General features: G+C 39.5%; 1 non-coding gene across 1 annotated transcript; it reads right to left on the bottom strand.

Moving 5' to 3' along the window:
• Positions 1-18,137: 18,137 nt before the first annotated feature.
• LOC119533527 lies at positions 18,138-18,244 on the bottom strand. Its single transcript, XR_005216656.1, has one exon. It is a non-coding gene; the product is annotated as a U6 spliceosomal RNA (small nuclear RNA).
• Between the last annotated feature and the right edge of the window lie 3,024 nt (positions 18,245-21,268).

The raw sequence follows: 21,268 nt of genomic DNA, 5'->3' as shown, positions 1-21,268 counted from the left end.
CCTACATCAGGCCCACTCCTCTGACAACTATAACCCCTGCCCACACCCCCAGCTCTCATGGACTTCAGTGACAATAGTTCCTCTTCAACCCTCGGGTGGTTACAGCTTTCATATTGCTAGCTCTGGGTGTTTCAACATCCTTTGTTTGTTCCTTTAAACCCTGTCCACACTTCCGTAATTAGACCCTTTGCTAAAAGACTCTTCATTTAACCATATGAATGAATTCTATTTCCTGTCCAGACCCTGACTGATACGTTCGGGATGAAGGATATTTCTTTCATTTTAACTAGAGAGAGAGAGGCAAGAATGGTAGAGATGCAGATATGTTTTAGATAGGGATGAAATGGACAGGAAGTAAGGGCAGGTCACACCTGTTGCCTTGTGTTTTCTTTATGAAGAAAAATGCAGGAACAAATGCTAAAATAGAATCAAGACAGAGGAGTTTTAAACCAGGTAATATAAGGTAACTGTCTTAGTCTCCCTTCTGCTAAAACAAATACCGTAAAACGGGTTGGCTTAAACAACGGGAATTTAGTGGCTTATGGTTTTGAGGCTAGGAGAAGTCCAAAATTGAGGCATCAGCAAGGCCATGCTGTCTCCCTGAAGACTGTGGTGTTCTGGAGCTAACTGCCGATAATCCTTGGTCCTTGGCTTTTTTGACACCTGGCAATGCACATGGCAATGTCTTCTCCTTTATCCTCGGGGTTCCATTGACTTCCAGCTTCTTTGGCTTCTTATCATGGCTTTCTCCCTCTATGTCTGAATTTCATTCTGCTTTTAAAGGATTCCAGTAATCAGATTAAAGGCCAACCTGATTGAGTGGGCTACACCTTTACTTAAGTAACATTGTCAAGAGATCCTATTTACAATGGGTCCACACCCACTACAGTGCAGACCAAGACCAAGAATATGTCCAAACTGGGTTACGCAATTCAACCCACCACCATAAGAAAGAACTACCCTTAAGATTAGAAACTATGAATTTTTAGGAACACCATTCTGCGCATTTGGATGATTCTCTTCCATGGCTTTGAGCAGCTGAGTCAGATCACATCCATTTTCAGCACTTTGCACAGTTACCTTTAAGAAACAAGAACTACAGATGACAAACATAGAGATCTATGGCAGTAGGAGTTCATGGATGGACTAAGGCTTATTGTACTGGTAACAACAGAATTAACAGTCCTGGAACCGCAAAAAAGATCAAATGCACAAATAGTGTAAAGAAAGGGCCCTACAAACTCGTATCTTATCTTCAAGCCTTCCATGGCTTGGATTGTTACACAGGAATTAATGAGTCATAATTAATCAAAGGCCAAATCAACTGATTTGTGTAATCAACAAACTGACAAACTGATTTTACCACGTTTGAGACAGTACAGTACGATAGACACAGCAAGGAGTCTGGATAACTTGATAACTAACTAACTTTGGGAGTTTTGTTAAATTACTTAAATTCACTGAGTCTCCATTTTCTGATCTGTAAAATGGGAATAAAAGCACCTTTTCAACCTGAGTAAAGCACCTGGCCCTGACTTCAGCAAAAGGGAGCCATTATTCAAAGTCTGATTTGACATGATGATAACAATAGGGTCTAAACAATACTGAAATATCTGGGTGAACTAAGAATAACTAAGGCAACCCTTATAAATGTGTTGACGACCACAATATCAATTATGTGAATATTTGGAAATATTCCATAGATCTGAGGGTGTATAGGATAGCTATTACATTTGACTTTGACTAAGACTTAGAAGGGCATGAAATAGACAATTACCCCTCAGACACCAATACCCTGGGAATGATAAAGGATCAAGCACAAGGCATGTGAGGGGTCACTTTACAGGTAATGCATCGTTAAGGAAAGAGATCCAAGAATTGAACAGCTGAGTTGACATTCTGAGGTTACCCTGCATCCACCACAGGGAAACACCAAGGAATTTTGAAAAAAAAAATTATTAGACACCCAGACTCCCCTTTTGTGTCCCATCTTTTAAAATTCTCCATGTACCAGAAAGCCTGATCTTGATTCTATGATGGATTATCTTTGAATTTTCACTTTTGTATGCTATCACATTCACAAATTATCACAGTAACTCAGGAGTTGGCTTTTGGTCAGGGACAGGGGTGGGGTATGTGTAAATGAAGAAAGAGAAAACTTGGAGCAAAAAGAAGACATAGACAACTCTGCAAATAAACTCACTACCCTCCTCCCTACGTAGGACATGACTCCCAGGGGTGTAAATCTCTCTGGAAATGAGGGACAAGACTCCCAGGGATGAGCCTGGACCTGCCATCATGGAATTGAGGAGGCCTTCTTGACAAAAAGGGAGAAAAGAAATGAAACAAAATAATGTATCAGTGGCTGAGAGATTTCAAATGGAGTCAAGAGGTCAATCTGGAGGTTATTCTTATGCATTATATAGATATTCCTTTTTAGTTTCTAGTGTATTAGAAGGAAATACCTGAATCTGTTGAACAGAAATCCAGTAGACTTGATTCCTGATGGTAATTGTATAACTATATAGCTTTTATCATGTGATCATGTGATAGTGAAAACCTAGTGACTGACACTCCCTTTACCCAGTATATGGGCAGATGAGTAATAAAATAATAACAAAAATATATAAATAGTAGGGGGGATAAGGGGTATGGGATGCTTTGGGTGTTCTTTTTTATTTTTATTTTTTTATTTTTTGTTGGAGTAATGAAAATGTTCTAAAATTGATTGTGGTGATGAATGCACAACTGTATGATGGTACTGTGAGTCATTGATTGTATACCTTGGATGGATTATATGGTGTGTGAGCATATTTCAATAAAATTGCATTTTAAGAAAAAGACAGCATAGAATATGATTTTCAAGTTTTGGAATAAAATGTTTCTTTCCAGTTCCTCTGAGGAGCTGATCCTATGCATTTCCAGTAACCTTAATGATGAGCTTATACAGCATCGATCTTATTGAACAGTTTGTTATTAAAACAGCCAAAGTATTTTTCATGGTCACTCCAATGATAATATTTAAAGCCCAAAAAGATATAGAAATGGGCAGGAGTTGAAAGAATAGACCCTATGGGAAATAGGGCCAGTTTCAACTGTACTAACCTTCACAGGCTTTACACGGCTACAAAGAATTATAGGACTCAAGGCCTGTATATCGAGAAATATGCAATGTCACATTTTATATCCCAATGGACTCCTTTAATAAAACATATATCACTTAATTTTTTTTCTCAACACAACAGTTTACATTACAAGTGCTTAGTATTCTTCCCAGGTGCTAAAAATCTAGAGCTGGAAATTAGAGGCCCTTTGTTCCCAAATCAGTGAAAAATAAATTACCAGAAATATTCTCAGGGACTGAGACCGACAGGTGGGATATAAGGCATTTATTGCAAATCCAGCTTCCATGAATCCAGATGTCCACTCATCTCTTGTGCAAAATGCTACCTGAATCAACCGCTGCCTTTTAAACGTCCATTTCGAGCCACAGGTCTCTACAGCATCTGCTTCAAGGTCATGACCCAATGAGTACAGTGATATGCACTGCTGAGCTTTTATTTCTTTTCAGTCTTTTGAATTTTATTGAGACTTATTTTATGCCGCAGCATATGGTCTAGCTTGGCAGATGTCCAGAGTTTTGGGGGAGGTTAGTTACATGGAATGACTGACCACCCACCTGGCTGACCACAGTCTCCAGCCCTCCAGGGGTCGAACTGATACTGCATGGCCAAAGGCCCCCACCATAAATCACTTTATGGGCATAGACTAAATGGCATGGCCCAAAACCCCCAGGTAAACAAAGACTGGACCTTCCAAGGGCTTAGAGGTTACCTCCCAGGAGCTGGGGTCAAAGGTCCAGTCTTTCTTTGGGCAAGGCTAATCCTTTAACAGTGCTGGATGATACAAGAGGGAAGATTCCTGAAGGAGAGTGGGGGACCAGGAGTTCCAGTGGGAGTACTTGCTCCATTCCTCAGTGATTTTTGGCTCCTCTCTTCTCTGGATTGGCCCTTTCCTCAGAAAGGAAGCAAGATGGTTGCAGCACATCTGGGCCTGATATCAGTGCACCCCTGTGTCACTGGGAAGAGAGAGGATGACTTCCAAAAGGGCTCAAAAGAGCTGGAAGCTTCCTTTGCAGAATCACTCAAGGGTCTCTTCCTGCCCCACTGGCTACATTTGGCCATGTCTCAGGCCCTCTCCTGAAGATCTATGTGGCCGACACAAGGCCACGCATCTGTTGGCCACATGTTGAAACACTCACCATGCCTAGGGGATGGCATCATCCTGATTGGCTTAGACCAGCTCACCCTGGAGCTTGGAGTAATCCGTACCACAGAGGCAGAGGGTAGAATGGATTATAGGGAGACAGCAATGTTTACTACAAATGGTAACTAGAGGACTGCCACACACCTTAATCCATTCAGGAGCCTCTTAAAGACTCATTTCCACAGGAGTAAAGTAGGAACTATTCACCTTTCCTTCCTGCCCCCAACCCCCCATTTTTTCTTCAATAGTTACCAGGCAGGTGACCACAATGATTATTTTGACCAAACGTTTTTATCTAGCCTCTTCACCCATTAAATATCACATCTGACATCCTGAAGACAAGCTTCTAAGAGAAGTAGACTGAGCAATGTGCTATCTTCATCCATTCCATAATCATATTCATTTGGTGCTGACTCTGTTCTGGACCCAGTTCTAGGTACTGGAGATCCTTACATTCCTTGGGGATCAGGTAATTGGCAAGCAAATCAACAAACAAGGTAACTCCAAATTATAAAACGTGTTAAGAAATATATAAAATCTGGTGATAATACAGCATCCTTGGTGGAGGTGACTTCAAGTAGGGTGGGCTGTGAACATATCTCCAAGGAGAGTAGATGCCTTTGGTAAGGTAGGGAGGGGAGAGGCGAAGCAGGGCCCCGAATCCCTGGGTGAGGAGTTCGGCTTTTACTCCACAGAAGGAAAGGAGGAGAGGTACCCATTTGAAGTCAGGGCATGGATTAAATCAGGGTTCTATCAAATAGCTTACCCTTCCCGGGCCTCAGTTTCTGCATCTGTAAAATGAGATTAAAAATACCTGTCTCACCCTTTTTAGGTTCTAATGAATTGGAATACTTAGCAGTAAATACCTGAAACGATCAAACTACAACCCAGAACCCATGAATCTTGAAGACGATTGTATAAACATGTAGATTATGAGGGGCGACAATGTGATTGGGAAAGCCATATGGACCACACTCCCCTTTGTCTAGTTTATGGATGGATGAGTAGAAAAACGGGGAAAGGAAAAAAAAGAAAACAAAATAAAACAAAACAAAAGGTACCCAGTGTTCTTACTTTAATTACTCTTTTTCACTTCGATTTTTATTCTTATTATTTTTGTGTGTGTGGTAATGAAAATGTCAAAAATTAATTTTGGTGATGAATGCACTATATAATGGTACTGTAAACAATTGAATGTATGTTTTGTATGACTGCATGGTATGTGAATATATCTCAAAATGAATTAAAAAGAATAGATTGGGGTGACAAATGCACTGCTATGTGATGGTACTGTGAACAGGTGATTGTACACCATGGATGATTGTATAGCATATGAATATATCTCAATAAAACTGAATTTAATAAAAAAAAAAAACCTGTCTCATAGGATTTTAAGAACAAAACCTGAAAATATAACTGTAAACTGGGTGACAAAATAAATTTGCCTACCTCTTCAATAAATTTCTAAAAAAGCTGAGAGTTGCTGTGCATACTGAAGTGTTTAGAGGAAAGTGTCCCTATGTCTGCAACTTGCTTTGAAATGCATCAGAAAAATAAAATAGCTTGATGGATGGAAACAGAGGGATGGATAGATGGACAGATATGCAATAAAACAGAGTAAAATGTCAGTGGAAGAATCTAGATGATTGATTCCCCATAAAATTCTTTGAACTTTCAAGATATCTGAAATTTTTCATAATAAAGTTAGTGTGTAAATATCATATGACCACTCTTACATGAAATTCCTTGAATAAGCAAATTCTTAGAAAGTAGGTTATAGGTTATCGGGCAGGAGCAGTAGGGAGTTTTTGCTTAAAGGTCACAGAGTTTCTGTTTGGGGTGATGAAAAATTTTGGTAACCGAAGGTGATGGTAGCACAACATGGTGAACGCAGTTAATATCACTGAATTGTACCCATAAAATGCTAAAAAAAAGGGGGGGTTGTTTATGTTACATATATGTTAGCACAATAAAAATTTAAATTAAAAAAAATTAGGCGGCGAGGAGAAAAGGAGCATGTTGTAAGGAATCTGAACATGCTTTCCCATCTCCCTCCTGCTCCACACGCTCTCCTTTCTCATCTGATTGCGTCAGCAAGTGACCTTGACGTACTGCTAAGAGACTGAGTCCAGACTGGAACGCCTAAGCTATCCAGGCTGGCGCGTTCAGCTGGGCGTGAGGTCCGGGAGAGAGCCTTTGCCTTTAGAGAACATGCGGGGCTCTCGCCGCTAGAGGGCGCGCGGGTGACGTCCTGACCACCAAGGGCGGGCTTGAACTGGGCACAGCAGGAAGACAGACTTCGCTGATCTTCCGCCGGGAGTGGGACCTGGAGCCAGCTACCTCTGCAATTACCTGCAAAAACAACTCTTCAAACAGGATAGTCTGAGAGTCAGCACCAACTGTCTGGCCCCGACGAGTTCCGGTGAAGAAAAGGACAGGGGAGGGAGGAAATTAACGTGCTGAGCACGTGTCATGCAATGCTAAATTCTCTCACATAAATTATTTCCTGTTTTAGTTATGAATCAGTCTGAAAATAGAGCAGGAGTTGCAGTGCAAAGGATACACATTTCATTCTTGCTAGAGGCTGCCCAACCAGGGGAAGCCTGGTTCTCAGAGGACAGAGCAAGTTTTCAGAGCGATACTGTACCTCCCCTGCCTTGTTCCCAAAACAAAGGAGCTCAGAGTAGCTGTGTTCCTGGGCTGAGAACGCACCTGGAGGCACTTCCGGTGACCTCATCCAGCATCTTTGAGGAGCCTGCCCACCACTTCTTCATTGTAAGTTAACCTTGAGCATGTTTGTCAGCTCATACCGTCCCATGGCTCCCACTGCCTGAAGTATTTTCCAAGACTATCTGGTACTCCAGCAACCAGAGATTCTGGCATAAGCGATCAGTCATTCAGTATTTCAAAATCATAATCATTCAAAGCCTCTCTATACAAACCAGTGATTTCCCTCAAAATTTCCTTTTTGTGTAGCCACAGCCTAAAAATCTCAAGCATTGTTCTGAGAAGCGTCAACCACTCAGGCCAACCCAAGCCTCCCAGAACCTGCAGCCCAGCCAGGGACCCCAGCTCCAAACGACCCTAAAAGCCGCCTAAATGCTTGTGGCATTATCCTCCTCCAGTAGAGAAGCAGGATTATGTCAGAAAAATCATCTCTGGGCTTTAAGCCTGACAGATTGGGAGGAAGAAGGATCTGAATTCTACAGGAATTTGGTTTGAAAGGGTGGTATGTCTCCAGGTTATCCAGTGTTTCTTTTTTGGGGGGCATGGAGTGAGGGGAATTAAATATTCTTATTCACTGGTAGTGCAAGTTAAGCCTAAAGTACAGATAAGCATGAAGACAAATTCATCTATGAACCCGCCCTTAGATATATACTCCTAACATTTTGGTGTATACTCCACTGAACTTTTTATTTCTGTGCACCTATTGATACATGTGCCACTTTTCTTTAAATGTGGCACAGAACAAACTATTTGTAACTTACTTTTGTCACTGAGTAATCATCACAAGTACCTTTCTATGATTAAAGGATTTTCCCCCAAGAAAGGGGAAAATTATGACTCTCCTAAAACTATAAAAAGAACAGACATTACAGATTTTATTTAGCTCGTTATTAATGAAGTAACCATTAAGATGTTATAACTGGTTAAAAGGAGAAGTTAAAAAAAAGCAGAGACATTTTGAATATTGAATATTGGATTTGCAAATGGACATAAAAATGGCTTCTTGGGGGAAAGAAGTCAAATGAGCCTCTACAAGCAGTATATATTTACATGCCTGTAAAGAATTATTTACATTGCTAACGGTTCATTGCAATTTGAATTATTGTAAAATAGCTCAAAGGCTGTTAAACTCTCCAAGCAAAAGACAGATTGGCAGAATGGGTAAAAAAAACATGAGCCAAAGACCATGCAAGAGCCCCCATAGAATCTGAATCACCAAACCCACCCAACATGGTGTTCTCTACACAATGCCTAGTTTTCCAGTGAAGCACAAATTCTCTACACTATTGAAACAAATACACTTCTGTGACATTTTAAAAATTGATAGGCCTTATTTTTTGAGAGCAGTTTTAGATTTACAGAAAAATTGAGCAGAAGGCACAGAGTTCCCATATACCTCTTCTCTCCCCCACCAAATACAAAGGTTCCCCTATTATTAACATCTTGCACGGTGTGGTACATTTATTACAATTGATGAACCTATACTGATACATTATTATTAACTAAAGTCACTAATGTACGTTAGGATTCACTTTATGTATTGTGTAGTTCTATGAGTTTTAACAATTGCATGTTGTTATATATCCACCATTACAATACCATACAGTATAGTTTCACTTCCCTAAAAATCCCACCTATTTGTCCCACCCCCATCTTCCTGAACCCCTGGCAACCACTTATCTTTTTATTGTCTCTAGACTTTTGCCTTTTCTGGAGTGTCATATAGTTGCACTCATACAGCATGAAGACTTTTTCAGACTGGCCTGTTTCACTTAGCAACATGAATTTAAGTTTCCTCCATATCTTTTCATGGCTTGAGAGCTCATTTCTTTCTATCACTGAATAAATTCCATTGTATGGATGTATCAAGTGTGTTTATCCATTGTGCCAGTTTGAAACTCTTATGGACCCCAGAAGAGCCACGATGTTTTAACCCAATCTTGTTGGGTGGAACCTTTTGATTGAATGTTTCCTTGGAGATGTGACTCACCCAACTGTGGGTGAGAACTTTGATTAAATTATCTCCATGGAGATGTGACACCATTCTGGGTGGGTCTTGATTAGTTCATTGGAACACTTAAGAGAAGCTAAGAGCTGACACAGATGCTGACGCTGGAGATGCTAGGAGATGCAGACAGAAAGACATTTGGAGATGCTAAGCTAAGAGATGAAGCCCAGAGTTTGCCCTGGAGAAGCTAAGAGAGGACCTCCAGATGCTTAGAGAGAAACGCCCTGGGAGAAAGAAGCAAGGACATACAGGAGCTGAGAGAGAGCAGCTAAGACAGATGCCCAGAGACATTTTGAAGAAAGCCATTTTGAAACACAACCCAGGAGCAAAGGACCAGCAGAAGCCAGCCATGTGCCTTCCCAGCTGCCAGAGGTGTTCTGGACACTATTGGCCTTTCCTCAGTGAAGGTATCCTCTTATTGATACCTTAGTTTATACACTTTTATGGCCTTAGATCTGTTAATTTTTAATCTCATAAACACCCTTTATAAAAGCCAATCCATTTCTGGTATTTTGCATTACAACAGCATTAGCAAACCAGAACATCCATTCACCTATGGAAGGACATATTGGCCTACAAACATTCATGTGCAGGTTTTTGCACAGACATAACTTTTCAACTCATTTGGGTAAATACTTAGGAGCATGATTGCTGGCTGGATCAAATGATAAGATTATGCTTAACTTTGTAAGAAACTGCCAGACTATCTTCCAAAGTCGGTGTACCATTTGACATTTTTCGCATTTTTTTGAACCACTTTCTAGTGTCCTTTCCTTTCAGTTTGAAGAACTCCCTTTAGCATTTCTTTTCTTGTAGAGCAAGTCTAGTGGTGATGAACTCCCTCAGCTTCTGTTTATCTGAGAATGAATTAATCTCACCCTCATTTTTGAAAGAAAGTTTCATGGATATAAAATTCTTGGTTAGCAGTTGCTTTCTTTCAGCACTTTTAGTATTTCAACCCACTGCCTTCTTGCCTCCATGGTTTCTGATGAGAAATCAGCACTCATTCTAACTGGGACTCTCTTGTTTCACAGATTCCATATTTCAGTGAATCTCTACTTTCTGAAGTTGGGGGAATTCAATGCTTAGAACCCACATGCTCAGACAGTCTAAGGGATCCCCAGATTCCTGTGAATGATGTAAAGAGTGGGGCTGGCTTCCATTTACTCTGTGAATGGTTTTCATCCATGAAGGTAGAACCTGAGAAACAATGCAAAACTGAGGGTCTGAAAGCTGGCAATGCTGGATTGTGTTTGGAAAAATTAGCCCAGGCTTTGGCTTCAGACAGACTCATGTTCAAATTTCTAGCTGTGTGACCTTGGACAAGTCACTTAATCTCTCTGATCCTCAGTTGTTTTCATCTGTAGGACAGGGATATTCTCTTCCTCAGAGTAAACAAGGAGGAAGGTCTGCTTATCCCACCACCTCCAACACCATCACCACCATTCCCTGGGGAATGATAATCTGAGTACCAAGCCTTCCCAACTCCAGGAAGACCCCAAAAAAGAATGGGCAGTAACCTCAGTAGAATGTGGCAAGTGGGTTGGAGCTGGGGAGATGGAGAGTGTCTACTACAGAGGCCCTTCTTCTTGCATGTTCCCATTTTACAGCTGGCCAACAGCTTCCTGGCACAGGTCCAGGCAAGAGCTTTCCCAGGAAAGTCCCACAAGCTTGAAAGCAGTTATGCAAAGGAACAGCTTTGCTATTAGCAATTCCTTGCCCCCACCCCCTGCAGGCCCCAGAGGACCCATCTTTCTTGAGCACTACCCTAGGCCATTCTGCCACGTCCTCCTGGGAGCCAGCTGCAGGCTCTGAGTAGACACTGGCCTCCCAGTCTCAGGACCCCAACCCTCTCCCCCCATGAGGACACTGCTCCCTTTCCTCTCTCGTCTTCCTAATCCTCATCCCACTCCCTCTGGCATCATTAAAGCAGGCATAGGGCCATCTGGAGCAGCTCCAGAGCAATGCTTATTTGCACAGAGATTCAGAGTGTGCACAAGGGGCTTTCCTGGAGTGGAATCTCTTTCAAGAGGGCCACTAATCCTAGAAACGAGGCATTCTTTTCCCACTTTACAGAAAAGGGCTCCTTTTATTTCAACATGGATTTACAGAGCATGGAGGCAAGGCAGCGAGGACACGGTCTAAATAAGAAACTGGTCCTGCCCCTGGCAACCCCAAGAAGTTAAATGACCCCTAGAACCTCAGGCAGTTTTTCCAAAGGCTTTTAGCCAACCTGAAAGATAGAAAAGGTAAACGCCTGCCCCCACGTCTCTGGTTGAAGAAGCAAAGGTAGGATCCACACCTTACCCCTCATGCAAACTCAAATCACCAGCTCAGGGTTGGCTATGAGAGCTTGAAAAGCGGTAACAGCTGGTGTTTACTAGCACCTGCTACAAGCCAGTGCTCCTCCAAGAAGATTAACTCTAAGAACAAACACATGAGGCAGGAGCTATTATCCCGTTTTACAGAAGAGAAGGGCAGCCGGAGGAGGAAGTCACTGCCCACACGGGCTCACCTGTGCTTCTGCCTGGCTTGGCTGCCTCCCAGGCTTTAACTTAGAGGAATGAAGTACCAGGCAAGCATACAGTTAGGTCATCATCAGTTCCCACCACGACAGTGAGGCTGGTGATGCCGATGACTACGATGAAGACGAGGGTGACCACGGCAGCCATATGGTAACTCAATCCCTCTACCCCCAGCAGGGAATGGCTGGTTCCGCTGAATGGTTTTTTAATTTTTATTTTCATTTCAACAGTACTGTTATAAGTGCTTTTTGTTGTAGGACACGTCTAATACATTTTTGGAAGCAAAACTGTTTGTCAATTTTGAAGAAATAGCCCTTCTCCATCCAGAACTTCTTTACTCAGCTCTTCACAGGAGAGAGAAATGAGAAAAGAAAGAGAAACTAGGGTGGAGATATTGTCACGGGTTCGTCTCTTTACACCTCAAACCTATGCTCTCCATTAGAAAAGGCCTGAACCTTATCAGTTGTGATTCAGTCGGTTTTGGGCTCCATCAAGTAATCTCCCACTCAAATAAGAGTATAGGGATAGACAGTAGTTTACAAGTAAAGAGCACTCAAGACAAGAATTCAAATTCAACACATATTTATGAAAGGAGCACTTAAGGTAAAAGGAACAAGTTTACAATGCAAAAATAAATTGATACATTATCAAACCTAGGGACTTCTGCCCCTTCCAGACACACCTGGATATGAGATCAGAAGACCCTCCAGTCTAAGTTATAGAGTATTTATAGAGCCTTTAATTTAGGTTACATTCAATAAAATCATATTCTATTTTTATGTTTGAACCATGGGTGAGGAACTGTATGTGCTGAACCATGAGTTAAAAATAAAGGAGGGTTTTCACAGCATTATTAGATATTAAAACTTAACTTTGAATGTTTGCAAAACTTTACTGAAAATATTCCTGTTACTTAAGTGATGACTTCTGTAAGGGCAATATAACACACCTTTTACTTTCATGAATACTAAAAATTAGAAGAGAGATTGCTATTACTTATATCTAACTTGTTAGCATAGTTTTTTTTTCCTTCATTCTGTAATTGGTTTAGTCATCACATCATATTATGTTTCTCATTTCCTTGCATTTAGCCTGTTTAGCCTCTCCCTCAGTACAATCTTCTAATATAGGACTTGAAGGATATGAATCATCTGTCCCAGTAATTATTGTAAGGCTTTTCCACTTTCTATCATTTGGAAATTGTATCTGAGTATTTGGGGGTAAAAGTTCTGTTAAATGTGCTTTTATATCAGAAGGGATAACAACTGGTTCTTCACTGTTAGCACAGAAAGGCTCCTCAGCTATCTGATCATCACATAGGAGTCAGCATCCTTATTTTCAGATTCCTCAGCAGAGATATTATCCTTCAATAATTTGCAGACAGAATCAGGGAAGGGGAGGTGTTTGTTAAAGATAGGACCTAGGCACTCGGTAATGGTAGAGGACGCTGCGGGGGACTGCACCTCGGGCTTTTCAATCTGTGTGGCCTGGATATGACTCTCAGTCCCACCATATGGCATGTCAGACAAACTACATAAATTCCCTGAGGCTATTATAAGTGCCTTTTGTTGTAGGATACGTCTGATATGTTTTTGGAAGCAAAACCATTTGTAAATTATGAAGAAATAGCCCTTCCCCAACCAGAACTTCTTTACTTAGCTCTTCATAGGAGAGAGAAGTGAGAAAAGACTTCTGTCAATATAACAGGGGATCCCATGGGGGTGGGAGTGCTGCACAGATTAAATGAAACAAGAATGCCTTGTACAGAACCTGGAACATAGTAGGAATTCATACTTACCCCCCTTCTCTAGCCCTGAGTAAATGAGGAAACCATCAACAGAGGCTGCGAGCCAGCCTGGGGTTGCTCTGTTGGGGGCAGGCAATGTGGTTTCCAGGCTTCTTTCCTCTGGGGGGTGTGGGCTGAGGATCTTGAACCAGGTCAGATTACCCCACCTGTGGGCACCGTGCTGGGAACGACCCCCTTCCCAGGGACAGCTCCCTCTAAAGGTGTAGTGAAGGGTTATTTGTGTTTCTTATGGATTGCAGATGCCTATTTTTCCATCTGGGAAGGGAAAGAAACAAACGTTCCCTTATGGCCTGGCCTTGAAGCAATTTCCATTGAGGGCTGTCTTCAGTTTTACAAGTAAAGGTGTCCCTCAGCAACTGCCAGAAAAGAAGCTGAGTTTCCATTTGGCCCTGGAGGTTCCTTTGTTTTGCCTCAGACCCAAGGGAAACCCAGCCCTCTCTGGCCCAAAGTGTTCTGCCAGTTATCTCCCCATGGTGGAAAGGGGTGGGTCTGCACCCCAAACCCCACAGCACAGCCTCACTTCTGCACCTCTCACATCTTGATGTATGGATTCCTTCCCCACCTCTGTCATCACAGCCCCAAGGGTTTGATACCAATAAAAGGCATTGGATTCTCTGCCCAATGTGCTCAAATGAACCAATTCCTAAGACAACAGGGTTTCAAAGAGAGAAAGAGTTTATTATTAGGCACAAAGCAGGAGAGCACAGGGTCTGTTGGCCTTAAAGTCTGTCTCCTTGAACTACAGTAATTCTGATAATTTTATAGTATCAAAAGATGGGCATGTTTTAGGATGATGAGTACAATGGCACAAGATGACAACATTGGAAATGATCTAAAGGATTGAGCAAGCACAGATTGATTACATACTTAGCCCCAGAACGTTTGTGATAAAATGACAGCCTTAATATGATGATGGGTGTGATTTTAGCATTATAATAAGGTATCGGTAACTTATAGGTTAAAGTTTAAACTAATGTGCATGTCAGGAGGGCCAGTTTTGTTTAGATCCAGCTTTGTCTAGCAAGATAGTTTAGGATTTGGGGTAGGTTAGTTCTGGCTGCTCAAATTCTTTCATTAATAAATGTTAGGGGCTATCTTTTATGATCATTAGATTCTAAATTGAAAAACAGGACCAGAGGTACAAATGGGGCCAGTCACAAGGTTTTTGCAATCACATGATAAAGGTTATATAGTTCTACAATCATAATCAAAGATTAAGGCAGCTAGGTTACAGTTCATTAATTTGGGTGTTTCCTTCTGGCTATTCTAATAGACTAGAAAGTAAGAAGAGCATCTATATAATGATTCAGTAATCGTAATTATTTGTTAATTCTTAATTTCCTGGTTACAATTCCTCCTTTTTGTTTTTGTTCATTCCTCAATCTTGAGGGATACCATTCGAACGTCTTCATGCTGAAAGGGTGCATCAAACTTTATGGGGTAGAGTAATGAAACTGGTTGTCATTATTGGAGAAACTGGTACTTCTGGGTTTCAGGACTTCACTGGCATAGGAACAATCCAGAGGCTTTACGTTTCTGAAAAATAAACTTAATGAGGAAAGCTTTTATAGAGTTTTAGTTAGAGCCCAGGGTATTCTTTAAGGTTTTCAGGAATACTGTTGGTTGGGGCTTGGCATACTGTGGCAGTTTGCAATAGCTGGCTGAAACTTGTATAAGAGTAACCTCCAGAATGACCTCTCAATTCTATTTGAAATCTTTTAGCTATTTAAACTTTATTTTGTTTTATTTCTTTTCCCTATTTTGGTCAAGAAGGCATTGCCAATCTCATGGTGCCAGGGCAGGGCTTATCCTTGGAAGTCATGTCCCATATTGCCAAAGAGACTTATACCCCTGGAAGTCATGCCTCATATAGGGGGGAAGGTATTGAGTTTATTTGCAGAGTTTGACTTAGAAACACATCTGAGCCACAGAAGAGATTTTCAACATGACTCTTAGGCATTAATTGTAATTGGTCTTAGCTTCACCATTACAGAAATAAGTTTCATAAGTGCAAGCCTTAAGATTGAGGGCTTGGCATATTAAATTGGGAACCCTTATTTCTTGAGAGAATAACAGAAATTCCCCAGGTAGGGAAGTTTAATAGTTCCACACTTTCTTTCTCCAGTCCCTCAAAGGACTTTGTAAATACTTTTTCATTTTCTGCCATAAACACTCTGAAATGCATCGGGGTATTACATCAATCTGTATAGTACATCAAGATTTCATTACTTATTCTAGGTTCTGTGTCCAATAAAACTGAATTAGGTTGTTTAAATAAACTGACCAGACAGGTTAAATCAGTGTGCTACAGAAAATTTAAATTTTGGACAAAATAAATCTCTCCTCCTTTAGTATCACATAGAAATTAAAGTCTTAAAAATACAGACAAAATCATCTTTTACCTTGTATTCTGATTTACCTTAGTCTAACAGATTAGCTTCATTCACATCCGTAATTGAAGTCTAATCTCTTTTTCAGCTCTTTAACAGTTGCTGTATGGGCTAAAGTTGCTTCTTTATTACTTCCAGAGTTGGAAAACTCTGAGTCTGAGTCTCAGGTGTCACACAGATACCCAAAGTTCCAGGGAGCTACCAGGTTATACACAAAGAGCAAAGCACCTCAGAATTCAGAAATAACAGTTAAAGCTCAGGAATAAATGTGACTGCTATAAGAGCTTATAATCTAGGCCCTAATTTTCCTACAAGCATTTTCTAAATGAAGCTATCTTCAGAAATAAAAACATTTGACAATTGACTCATATTGGGGTCATCAACCACAAACCATAGCAGAAGTTTTGCCCTGTCTCACTTTTAAATATTTACCAGGGTTACATTAATTAACAGGTAGAACATAATTTATATACTCGCCATGCTTCTCTTTCAAAGTCCTTTTTTGTTGAAGATGAAGTTTTAACTTGTAGCTGACCACATTAATTTTAGAGAAGCTTTAGAGCAAAGTAGTGTAACTGACAAGGAAACTTTGTCATTTCCATTCTCCTAAGAATAATTAAAACCATGACTAACAACATCACACTGTTGTCTAACATCATGTGGATCAGTATCGGGATATAATATGGACAGTGAAAACATTGTCAAGTTTTTAGGAATTTTATACAATCTCTAAATGTATGAATAACATATCACCTATACAAATTTAACCAACAGAAGGTTAGAAAATCCCTTTTAATTATTAAACACTCCCCATGTAATATAGTAAGCTAACTATTTTTAGCACTTAGCTCTTACAAGGTCAAAGAACAAATCCTTTCAACAGTTTGAAATACAGTATCTTTTAGGGTTCAATTTTGGGAAGGCAAAATGTCAAAAGTTGTTAGGTTTGAACATGAGGTTAAACAGGAAAATTGGTTACTGGGAAACAATAGTTGGTTCCTTATTTAACCAGAGTGACAATGGAAAGTAAAATAGGAGTTAATTTGATTGTAAGAAAAAAGACTTAGTTCCTTTAAAAGTGAGAAGACTTGTCTTCTAAAATAGAGGATGATATGGTCAACATATACATCAACAAGGATATTATTCAGATATTATACAGAAACTTTGTTTTCTAGACAGAATATGCAGATGATTAAGAAAAACTTTTCCAATCTTTAAACAATCCAACTTGTTTTAACAGAGAGAAAACTAAACTCCAGTTTTGTATGAATATACAGTATGACACATAAGCTCTTAATAAAAAAATACAATGAACAAGCCTATCTTAATATGATTCCCGGGGAGGAATGTAGACCCGGTATCATGGGATGGAAAACATCTTGACCAAAAGCGGGATGTGAAAGGAAATGAAATAAGCTACTGTGGCAGAGAGGTTCTGGAAGGAGCTGAGAGGTCACTCTGGTGGGCACTCCTACATACAATATAGACTACCCTTTTTAGGTTCTAGTGAATTGGAGTAGCTGGCAGTAAATATCTGAAACTATCAAACTACAACCCAGAACCCATGAATCTTGAAGACGATTGTATAAAAATGTAGCTCATGAGGCATGACAGTGTGATTGGGAAAGCCATGTGGACCACACTCCCCTTTGTCTAGTTCATGGATGGATGAATAGAAAAATGGGGGAAGGAAAAAAACAAACAAACAAACAAAGGCACCCAGTGTTCTTTTTTACTTTAATTGCTCTTTTTCACTTTAATTATTATTCTTGTTATTTTTGTGTGTGGTAATGAAGGTGTCAGGAATTGATTTTGGTGATGAATGCACAACTATGTAATGGTACTGTGAACAATCGAATGTACGCTTTGTTTTGTATGAATGCATGGTATGTGAATATATCTCAATAAAATGAATTAAAAAAAATAAACAAGCCTATCAAATTTTTGATCAGCATTGACTATGACAAACAAAGTTCATTTTCACAAACTTTCTACAACTTTCCATATCCATTCATGTCTTGTCTTACATATTAAAATTAGCCGTCTTACCTTAGGACACAACATACTCCTTTAAACATGCTTATCAAATTTTAGTCAGCATTGACTACTACAAAAAAAGTCATTTCCACAATTTTCCATATTCACCAAGGCTTTGTCCTATACATTTTTGAGGACTAAACTATACTGCTTTCCTTAAGCATATTCTGTATACCTTACAAACCCATATACCTTAAGTTACTAAAAAGATCTTTGCCACTGTCTTTAAACATCCTACAAAACAATTCTTAAAATAAAGTTTGTCAAAATAGTAACTTAATTTCATTAAACACTGTGAGGACCCAGGGCCCGGAGCTCCACCTCCTCCTCCATCATGAGCTGTACCCAGCCTCCTACATGACATGGGTAAAGGGTTCAAAAATATGGAGCCCTTCACGAATTTGCATGACATCCTTGTGCAGAGGCCATGCTAATGTTCTCTGTATCATTCCAATTTTAGTACATGTGCCGCCAAAGCGAGCACAAAATATACTTTTGAGGTTGTTTAAAATTTAGAATATTATGAAAACAAAAAGATATTTTTAACTTCCAATGGAAGGAAAAAAAAAGGCAAATACTACTAGAAAAAAAGCAGTGGTAATGCCTAGTCCTGTTCTTGTTTTTATGATGATTTTTGAAACAAACAAATACAATTTTATTCTACTTAGGTATGTTCTCCCTAAATTTATACAAGTTTACTGGTAAGATAAGATAGCATCATATCTATTAAGTCTGTAAGATGGTGAAAAATGTACGTTTGTGTTGTTCCAACCCAGATTAGCCCCAAGACCAAAGAAAATGCCTGGCAAAGAGTTACCCATGAGTTTATTAAGAATGTATATAAATATTTTATACCCTGTGCTAGGGTATTAAAATAGCTAGAAGGAAATAACTGAAATGGTGGAACTGTAATCCATGACAGTGTTTGAAATTTGCTCTCTAACTACTTGTTAAATTGTACTTTGAAAGTTATCACTTTTCTTTATATATGTTATATTTTGCAATAAAAAAATGTAAAAAAAAAAAGTGCATCGGGCAGTAAATTAATTAAAATTTTATGTTATTTTGGGGGTGGGGGAGTATACTGACTATCAAGCTCTAGAAAATATACTACAATTGTTTAATTTTTCCCAAGCATAAATCCAGGAAAACTTTCCATAGCTCTCAAAGACATTTTTCTTTTATTATTGGAGATTTTAAATTTGCTGATTGGATTGTATTCAGTTACTTTCATTCCAAGTTTTAATAATGATTTGTCTTCTGCTGTTACTGTTGCAAAGGTATTTTTAGGGAAAAAATAATAATTTTAAATTGGGGAATTACAGAACAAATTATGTAAAACATGGCTTATTCCATAACATTTTTCTGTCCCTATCACTTCTAATCTCTAGGCCCAGTAGAAAGAATTTTTAAGCCAAACCTGCACCTCCCCATTTTTTCTGCACCCGGTCTACCTCCTATAGCTGCCCTGACTGGTTCATTCACATTCAGCCAATGTTTAAGAGATCCTGGAGGCAGGGATAGGTGAGACAGAAAGAATGAGCCTGGTCTGTTGTGTTTGGTTTAAATGAGGGTGGTGGGATTTAAGACCCATAAGGTGACCTTAGTATTGATGAGCATTGCTATGCCCTTCTTTTAATTGTTTATAACTACTAGATCTATTTCCCCTAGAGCTATGACCTGGACAATTAGAAACTTCTGTCATTTCCTGAGGCAGCCCTCCCCTGCCTTCAGGAAATTCCAGGCAGCCTTCTGCTGCCTTTGGGAAATTCCAGGCAGTAGTTTATTTACAATTTGCAGGTTTGTAGGTTTGTTTACACTAATTACAAGTACTAGGGCCTTGAACCCTGGTGCCGGGAGGGATTTTTTATCCTTTTTCTCTGGGACTCTAGGAATATATATATCTTATTTTTTTTTGTTGTTAATTACCTATTACCATCCAGAGGTATGAAAACATTCATTGAACAAGCAAAGAGACACAAATAGAAAGTTAGACACGTAAAAAACAGAAACACAGAAATATTTTTAATGCAATTTTATTGAGATATATTCATACACTGTACAATCCATCCAAACTATACAATCAGTGACTCACAGTATCATCACATAGTTGTGAATTCATCACCACAATCAATTTTAGAACATTTTCATTACTCAAAAGAAAAAAGAGAGAGAACCCAAACATCCTATGCTCCTTATCCCCACCCATCATTGACCCCTTAGCATTGATGTAATACATTTGTTACTGTTGATGAAAGAATATTAAGATATTACTGTTGAGTATAGTCCATAATTTGCAAAAGGTACATTTTTTCTGATACACCACTCCATTAACTCCTTTTAATACTTTTGCTCATTTGTTCTAGTTCATAGAAGAAATTTCTTATACTTGGTACTATTAATCACAGTCATCATTCACCACATGATTTACTAAGTTATACAGTCCCATGTTTTAACCTCTGGCTTTCTTTCTGATAACATACGTGCTTCTAACCTTCCCCTATCAATCACATTCGCACCCAGTTCAGCACTGTTAATTATACTCACAATAATGTGCTACCATCACCTCCAACCTTCTCCACACATTTAAATTCAACCTAGTTAAAAATTCTACCCATATTAACCACTCCCTATTCTCTAGCCTCATTCTCTCTCCTGGTAACCTATATTCTAGATTCTATGTTTGATTTTACATATTGTAATTAGTTCATATTAGTGAGATCATATAATATATGTCCTTTGTGTCTGACTTAAGAAATATAATTTTGAGAGAGACAAACAAAGGATTGAGCAGACATATCCTATTTCTGCTCTTTTTGGCAGAGCAACTCTAACTGCAGTATAGTGTCCCTTTCTGTAGAAGCATTTTCAGGCCATTTTTTTCCCTGATTCTAAATCATAATGAGACCAGACTGTGTTACAGAAATAAGTTAGAGATGATCTAATTTTTGAGCATGCGCAGAAGATGCCATGCTTAGTTACAGAACGTATGCAAGAAAGTGGCGGCTTTACTATGATGATGGGGGTGATCTTTAGCATTATAATGAGGTATAGGTCACTTATAGGTTAAAGTTTAAGCTACTGCTCATGTCAGGTGGGCCAATTTTTGTTAGATCCAGCTTCATCTAGCAGGATAGTTTAGGAATTGGAGTGGGTTAGTTCTGGGCTGACTCAAGTTCTTTCATTAATAAACATTAGGGGCTCTCTTTTGTGAAACAAGACTCTAAAGTTGAAAAACAGGATTAGGAGGTACAAATGAGGCAAGTCACAAAGTTTTTGCAATCACTAGATAAAGGTTACATAGTTCTACAATCATTTTCAAAGATCTTGAGGCAGTTCATTAATTTCAGGTACTTCCTTCTGGTTATTCTAATAAATTAGTAAGAAGAGCATTTATATAATGATTTGATAATCTTAATTTCTCAGTTACAGGTTGGTTATTAAGTGGCATCAGAAAGGCTGAGGCTGAGAGCAAACGGAGAGCTCAGGCAGGATGAGGACAGAGTGC

The sequence above is a fragment of the Choloepus didactylus genome, chromosome 4, assembly GCF_015220235.1.
Source record: "Choloepus didactylus isolate mChoDid1 chromosome 4, mChoDid1.pri, whole genome shotgun sequence".
NCBI classification, from domain to species: domain Eukaryota; kingdom Metazoa; phylum Chordata; class Mammalia; order Pilosa; family Megalonychidae; genus Choloepus; species Choloepus didactylus.
This window is presented reverse-complemented; position numbering and strand designations above follow the sequence as displayed.